An 8,215-nucleotide genomic window follows, 5' to 3' on the forward strand; every position below is an offset into this window, starting at 1 on the left:
AGGCAGCAGGACCTCCATCCAGGTCTCAGCGCCCAGCCCCGGGCAGAGGAGGGGAGGGCGTGGGGAGGCGAGGGGCAGGAGCCCCGTCTGTGCGTCCCGCTCAGTTCTCCAGGGCATGTACAGCTGGGGGTCTGGGCTCAGCTCCCCTGAACCTGGGGGGACCCCACTGCTCTTCCCTTTAGTCTCGAAGGCTGTGACGCTGACACCTAGAGTCCCCAGGTCCCTGCAGTCCCCAGATTTTGAGGGGCCTGCGCCTGTACTACGGGGGTGCCATTAAGAAGAAAGGATCTAGATAGAGGGTTCTGCAGCTCTGGCTTCCTCGGCTTCATGGCACCCTGTCTCTGAGTGGGGTGCTCCCGCTGCTGCTCTGTGGGACACTGCGACGAGCTTAGATCTCAGATGACAGCACGAACCCCGAAGGGTGAAGTGACTTTCCAGGAGCAGAGGGAGTGGTTCTCCGAGCTGGTCCAGACCCACCTGCTCTCCCAGGATTGCTCCCCAGGCCTGGAGGGCAGCTTCGGAGCTCCCTGGCGGCCTGGGCCAGTGGTCCTGGGCTGAAGGACAAGGACAGAGGTGGAGAGACCGAGGGGGGGTCCTGCCCAGACGCCCCCAGGCTGGGGTGGTCTCCACAGCACTTGTGCCCTGATGTCCTGCTCACCTGCAGCTCTTCCCACCAAGACTGTCCAGCTACGGGGTGCAGGGCGTACGCAGGTCAACCCCGGGCTGTCCTCGGGCTCCCAGCCCAGACAGACAGAAAGACAGGTGTGAACAGTACGTCCAGGCCCGGGAGCCCCAGGGCAGTGGGAGGGGCTTGGAGGAGGAGGTCTCTGGCGGCCTCTGCGTCTGTGTGCAGCCTAGTGTGCTGTCCCCGTGCCCTCTCCCAGAAAGCCGGCGATGCGTCCTGGCCTCAGAGCAGCGGCCGGGGTCAGAACCCAGCTTTCCAAACCCTGCAGAGGCGGCTCTGGGACAACAGAAGATGCTGCTGGGTGGGGGGGCCAGCCAGGCCTGGGCAGCCCTGGAGAAGCCCCTCCCTGCCTGGCTCTGTCCCATCTGTGTGCCCTGGGCTGGGCCTATAGTCTCAAAAGGAAAAAGCTGATCAAGTCTCAGGCTCACCTGGGGTTCGGTGGGGTGCATGGAGGGTCCTGGGGTCTAGTGGGGGGTGGCCGGAGGGTCCTGAGTGTTTGAGGGGACCCTAGAGTCCAGATGGGTCACATGCAGGGTTCTTTGAGCAACGTGGGGCCCTCTGGGGTCTGAGTGGGGTACAGGGAGAGTTCTTGGATCTTTGGGGGGGCTCTCTGGTGGGCCCTTTGGGCAGACGGCCTGGCTGGCTGCTAACATCCTTACTGCACTCCATGGGCTGGACCCGGCGGCGACCTGGGTGAAGGTGGCGTGTCCCTCGGGGAGAGCTGGCTGTGTTGCTGTATGGCCACCCCAGGAAGCACACCTGTGGGCCTCTGGCTCTGGGAGGGGCTGAGGTGCTGGCAGGCGGCCCATGCCCACTTACAGCTGTGAGACCCTCCTGGGTCTTGGTTCCCGGGCACCCAGGACTTGGAGCTGTCACGGAGGCATCTGCTCCAGACCTGGTCTCAGGCCGGCAGTGGGGGCCAGGCTGTAGCAAACCCCTCGCACAACCCCACGTGGCTGGTGGCGCTCTGCACTCGACACAGAGCAGCACACCTGTGAGATGGGGAAACCGAGGCAGAGAGCTCACATGTGCTGGTCGCCTGGTCAGAGTGGCACTGCCGGGCTGGGGCCACTCTGCCTTTGTTGCTGCCGGTGCGGCCGCTGCCCTCAGAACCACTGCCATGGCAGCGAGCCCCCAGTCTCTCCCCTCACAAGACGACAGGCTCAGCTCAGAGAACTCAGAGGGACCACGTTTGATGTGACTGCATTTTGGAAGTCACTGTGCTTTGTGATGGGGACGTGCCCGTGGCTGGGCCGCCTCAGGCGACCTCTGCCTGTGCCCTGCCGTGCAAACACTGTCGGCATCCTCCTTGCCCGCCCTGAGCCCCCGTGCACAGGCTCATGTTCTGAGGAAGCGTCCATCAGACCCTGGCCTCCCCACGGCGCCGAGAACCCCTCCTGAAACTGACTGCGTCTGCAGTTTAATTGGAATAAAGGAGTCACGTTATCCCAGGAAAAGTGTGTCCAGTAGCCTGTGGGCTCTTGGCCCTGCTCGCTGCACTGAGTCTCCACTTCCCTCCGGAAAGGTCAGCTTTCTGGCACGTTCTATGAGTTCAAGACTGCCCCTGAAATTTGCGTCCATAGGATGAGCAATCCCGGCCTCCGGTGGGACGTCAGAGTGCTGACTCCATGTGCTCAGTAGCCCTCAAGTCTTCCCTTCAAGCCACGTCCTTTCCTCCTGTCACGGGAGCCACAGCAACGTGGCGGTGGCCGACTGCTCTGTGGCAGGGCTGCCTGGCGCCTGTTCGGGCCCCACCTCATCAGGGAGGGGAGTCCATGCGGTGAGCCCACCCCTGCTGGGACAGAGCAGGCCGGCTGCGCCCGCACGGCCAGAGGGCCAGGGTCCTAGGGTCCCACGCCTGGCACATGCTGGGAACCGGTTTCTGTCTGCACCCCTGGCTGCTGGCACCTGTGGTGGGAGAGCAGGAGATGTTGGAGTGGGTGCTGGGGCCGCCTCAAGACAGACGTCTGGGTGGACGGAAGCAAAGGTCGGCAGGAGGGTCTGGAGGTGGTCAACCCAGTGACAGGGCTGTCCCAATGCAGCTCCCCTCTCTCCCAGGTAAGTGTCCGGCCTCACCCCTCACACAAAGGCGGTTGCTAAAAACGCAACACTGCTGGAAGAGCGTGGCTGCTGACATCTCAGCCGGACTTGCCTTTCTGAACACTTTCGAGAGCTGTGGAGTCGCCCCACTTTCAGCCATGTGTGGGTTTCTGAGGACGTGAAGTGGGGAGAAGCCCGGAGACGTTGGAGGTGGTGTGTCCTGCGTGTGCAGCCTGGCTCATGGAGTGGAATTAAAGCTGGATCTCGCGTTGCCGTGGAAACCAGCCGTCTCTCTCTCTCTCCCCCCCACCCCCCCGCAGCGTCAGCTTGAATTTGTGCAGTCCTTTTCCACAAAGACTTATGCCCACAAATTCAACCAGCCCTGAGGTGAAGCCTAGTTTGAGAACCAGATAATAACATCAACCAACTTAGAATGGTCCCAGTGATGCCCTTCCTTTCGTAAAGCGCCCACGCAAGAGCCCAGCAGACCCCAGGACACAGTCCTCGTCTAGGCTCACGGGTCGGGGGCACAGGCCCCGGTGGCCTGGCTGAGCAAGCCCCCCCAGGCTGGGCATGGGGGGCATTGAGTCCAGCGGACCATCTTTGTCTCTGAGTCCCCAGTGCCCGCCCCAGCCTGCTGCCCTGCTGGGACTCTCAGGCCTGGCCCACCCCCTGCACCGTTTTGGGCCCATCAGAAGGGCGACTCTGAAAAGATACTGGAATGTTAAGAATGTACCCATTTCTCCTTTGTCCTTTCTGGCCATTCCCAAGTGGTTATTCCATTTTTATTCCCTCCATCTGGCAAGTCACATTTTCTCTTCTCCTTCTTAGTCCTTAGACTTTCACCCCAGACCCTGGGCCCCTCTGTCCTGGGGCTACAGGCATGGAGAACCGAGGTTCCACTCAGTGGGGCTCAGGCAGAGAGTGGGGGGAGGGCGCTGGCTGCAGTGCTATTTGGGACCAGGTGGGGGGCCTGGCACCTGCGGGACCCTTGCTGTCTCTGGAGGTACTGGGGCTGTCATGTCCAGAGCTCCGTGGATGGACTCTGGGCCTGACCTCATGGAGGCTGGTCAGGGAAGGCGGTGAGTGAAATGCTTATAGTCGTGACATTAGGCTTTTTTTTTTTTAAGAGTATATTGGGGAAGGGGAACAGGACTTTATTGGGGAACAGTGTGTACTTCCAGGACTTTCTTCCAAGTCAAGTTGTTGTCCTTTCAATCTTAGTTGTGGAGGGCGCAGCTCAGCTCCAGGTCCAGTTGCCGTTGCTAGTTGCAGGGGGCACAGCCCCGCATCCGTTGGGGGAGTTGAACCGGCAACCTTGTGGTTGAGAGGACACGCTCCAACCAACTGAGCCATCCGGGAGGCAGCTCAGCTCAAGGTGCCGTGTTCAATCTTAGTTGCAGGAGGCACAGCCCACCATCCCTTGCGGGAGTCGAGGAATTGAACCGGCAACCTTGTGGTTGAGAGCCCACTGGCCCATGTGGGAATCGAACCGGCAGCCTTCGGAGTTAGGAGCACGGAGCTCCAAATGCCTGAGCCACTGGGCTGGCCCCAACATTAGGCTTTTTTGATTAGTTGTGGTCAGTTGGTTTGCTCTGCTGCTTGCCTACATTACAAAGTGGGGAAAGAAAAATTACTAAAATAAATTTAATACCAAAAATCAAGAAACAAGAAAAAAGCAAATATTTTGATAAACAGAAACAAAAGAAGAAAAATACCTTGAATTCTGAAAAAGGATCACAACCTGTGACTCTAAGTAGACATTTTCAAAATCCCCCGGACTCAAACTCGATCCTATACAGACCAGGTCACACGCGTGTCTGAAGGCCAGCGTGGGGGTGGCGCATGTCCCTGGTGAGGATGTGGTGACGACAAGCCTGGGCTTCAGAATCACTCCTGTGGCGGGCGCAGGAACAGGTGTGTCTGCGGGGAACACAGACCGTGGGACTGCGGGCAGGGCTGCGGCACCGTCCCCGGAGGCTTCTCGGGGCCATGGTGTCAGGGAGGTTGCGGGGAGAGTGAAGGGCAGAGGACAGGGTGAACGCCAGACCCCAGGACACTCCAGTCAGAACCAGGCGCCCCGGCTCTACCCACTCCGGGCGACGAGCAGGGAAGCCGACTTCACACGAAACTTAAGCCCCTCGGTCCCCGGTCAGTGTGTTTATCCAGGAGTTAACGGAATCTCAGATCCCCATTAGTTGCACAATACGGTTCACAGACTCCAAATATTTGACCAGTGTGCCCACATGTCCCGAGCTTCCTCAGTCAGGCAGAGGGGAGCTTTGGGGAAGCACAGGAAGGGGGTGGACAGGTGCAGGGAGCCAGGGGACATGTGGCCTCCCCTGTGCTGCTAGGGCACCTGTGGGTGGGGCGAAGCATGCAGGGAGCCCCAGGGGCAGAGACCCCAGCCATGTCCAGTGCAGGAGGACCCTGCTCCACCTTGGGAGCCCTTAGTGCCTTGGCCAACACCCCAGCACGGCCATCATCCTGGTCTCGCCTGTCACCTGGTGGTGCGTGGGCCCCTGGGAGCGGGAGATGAAGCGCCCCATCTCCTTCCAGGTGCCTTGGCAGCCTGTGTTCCTTCTTCCCTCCTGGGCACACTGAGGTCTGACCCAGCGCCCAGTGTCCTCCTCTCCCTCTGAAACCCCTCTCCCAAGCCAGGGCCCACAGACCTGTCTGCATCTCTTCCCCTCACCTGTCACATTCTTCCCACGCTCCCTGGGGCTTCCCCACCTCTGACAATCCGCCTCAACCTGCTCCAGCCCCAGCCCCATCGCCTGTCACCGTGGGCCCTGGGCTCCCCACCCGCAGGGCCCCGAGGGGCTCACACCTCCTGTGCCAGCCCAGCCTCCTCAGTGCTGCCCGGAGGCCCAGAGGGGGCACCCGGTGGGTATCACCGATGACCAGGCTGCCATCAGCTCTGCTCGGTCCATTTGTTTTCAGGCCGACGGGTCGTCCAAATCCCAGGGCCCAGCCAGGCCCACGGTTCACTCTGCTTAGAGGGAGAGAGCCGGGCGTCCCAGGCCTGCACACCAGACTGGCCTGGAGGCGGGACCCCTGAGGTTGTGGGGACACAGTGCAAGGGAGGGGGCCTGGGCTTGGGGATCGGTGGCAGTAATGGAACCCAGGAACCAAGATGGGGGACGGGCCCCGGGTCCCAGCAGTCGGGAGTGGTGTGACCCTGCCTCCTGTCCTGCACTTCGTGACACAGCACAATGACGGTCAAGTACAGGCTTGGACTGCGGGGGGGATGGCTCACGGGGGCCGAGCCACGCCTGACCCGGAAGGGAATCACGGCCTGGGACCCCGGTGAACACGCAGGACTCGAGGGACCAGTTTCACAAAGTTTCCTCTTTCCTACGTCAAATGCCTGCAGCAAATGTGCTGTCTAATCCTGAGTCCCTTGTCACCTAGGTCGGACGAGCCCGCCTAATCGCTGGTTTAACACGAGACTCCTGATGGAGCAGCTCTCTCCACGAGCAGCTGGGACACAGCAGGATCTGTGAGGTCGGCTTTAAGTCCACGTTCCGACGTCCCTCGAGTGTCCACTCAGCCTTCCACTCCTGAACATCAGGGAGTCCCAGGGCCGAGGTGAGCTCCCAGGTGCTTCCCACCCTCGAGGGGCACAGGACCCGGAATCGGGGTGTCCCCAGACCTTGCCTGTGGGAGCCACCACTGCTCCTGCTGCAGACCCTGGGGCACCTCCCAGGTGTGGCTCCAGGATGGGGCTTCGTACTGCTGTGGGCCTGTGGCCAGTCCTGTGACAGCACCGGACTTGCCCGCGTGGCCTGCAGGGGGCACCTCTGGGCCGCACGCCAGGTACCAGCGCTGACGGAGGCTGCAGGCTCCCCGGCACTCTCAGACTGAGCCGACTGGTTCACACCTGCAGTGCTGGCTTCCAGGGGCCACAGACAGGTGACAGCGTCGTGGGGAGGGGGCGCGGGGCGTGCGTGGGCCCATGTAAGACAGGCGACACTGACTGTTCCCAGAACCACGTCCCCAGGCGCGTGGGCGGACCCTGGTGACCTGCGCCCAGGGAAGTCGGAGAATTAAGGCGCCTGCTTTCCAATCAGCCGCTCGGCAGGTGGCTGCACCTGCGCTTAGTAAGTCCTGGTCCCAGGTGCTCCATGCGCACCCTGCTGGGGGTCCCGGAACTCTCCAGAACTTCCCAGACTGTGTTCCAGGGAAGCACTTGACACAGACAACATTGAATTGGAAATGAAATGTGCAAATGTGCAAATTCTGTAAATGAGACACTTGTGGTTCTTAAATTTCCAACGAGGTGTAATAAGCACGTGTAAATGTGACATTTTGCATCGAAACCAGTGATGAGGCTCCCGTGACGAGAGGAAATGGCGGCCCCGTGTCTTCGGCTTGTCAGGCTCTGTGGGGACAGGGCCAGGGGCGCAGTGTCCAGGCTCTGGCCTCACGGGGAAGGTGCTGGCTCAGGTAGTAAATGGCCAGCAGCTGTGGCTAGTTGGCCGTCAGCTGTAACCCGTAAGCCATTGGCCACGGATATAACTGCTGTGCCTGAGCTAGTGGGGTTGGTTGGTTGGCAGAGAAGCGGACGGTGGATTGCAGACCATGTGGCTCCTGCTTCCTGTGTCTCCAGCCCAGCCGCCAGCGAGACTATAGTGGTATGAACCCCCTATCTATGGCTCCGTGGGTGTTCCTTTTTGCCTCGCCATGTCCTGTGTTCTCATGCGGGGAGCGGGAGCTGAGACTGCATGACACCCTCTTTGTGCAGCCTGGGGGTGGGGCAGTCTCTGCTTGGGTCCAGAGAGCACAGAGCAAACGGAGAAACCGAATTTCCCCACAGTTGCTTTGAGGGCTGGCACCGTGGTCACGATGGAGCTAGGCTTCTCCAACACCTTCCAGAACATGCGAATCCCATGGGGGACGTCCTTACTGGAGGGTAGTGTGCTGCCTCTGGGAAAGAGATTGGTGTAAGGGCTGCATTGAAGGCGTGGTGGGACAGGAGCGAGACGGGGGCAAAAGGCCGTCCACTCTTAAGGAGAGGAGCAGGCAGGCAGGTTTCCTGGAAGAGGCAGGAAGCACCTAAGAGAAACGGGAGCCCACAGAATGGGGACTCACTGTGAGGTGGCAGGGCAGGGATCAGGTGGGGCTGGCGTGTTTGCAGAGGAAGCCGGCCGTGACCGATGGCATGGCAGAGAGGTTCAGGCCTGCTCGCCAGACACCTCCAAAGTCAGTGAGGAGGGACTCCCTTGAGTGCACCAGGAAGGAGGAGTGTCAGTCAGAGTGAGCTGGAGGGGACAGCGAGGCTTGAGAGGCCAGGAGTGGTCAGACGGGCTGCGTGAGGGTGGTGTGGCTTTAGGCCGCTGTGTGTGGGACAAGGAGGGAGCCCCTAGATTCCAGCAGCCCTTGCCTCTCCCCAGAATAATACAGGCTCCAGGCCTCTCCTCAGGGGCCAGACTGTCCCCCACCCTCAGCTCCCTCCTTAGACGCGCCCCAACTAGCAGCGGCACACCA

This window comes from Rhinolophus hipposideros, assembly GCF_964194185.1.
Source record: "Rhinolophus hipposideros genome assembly, chromosome: 15".
Taxonomy (NCBI): Eukaryota; Metazoa; Chordata; class Mammalia; order Chiroptera; family Rhinolophidae; genus Rhinolophus; species Rhinolophus hipposideros.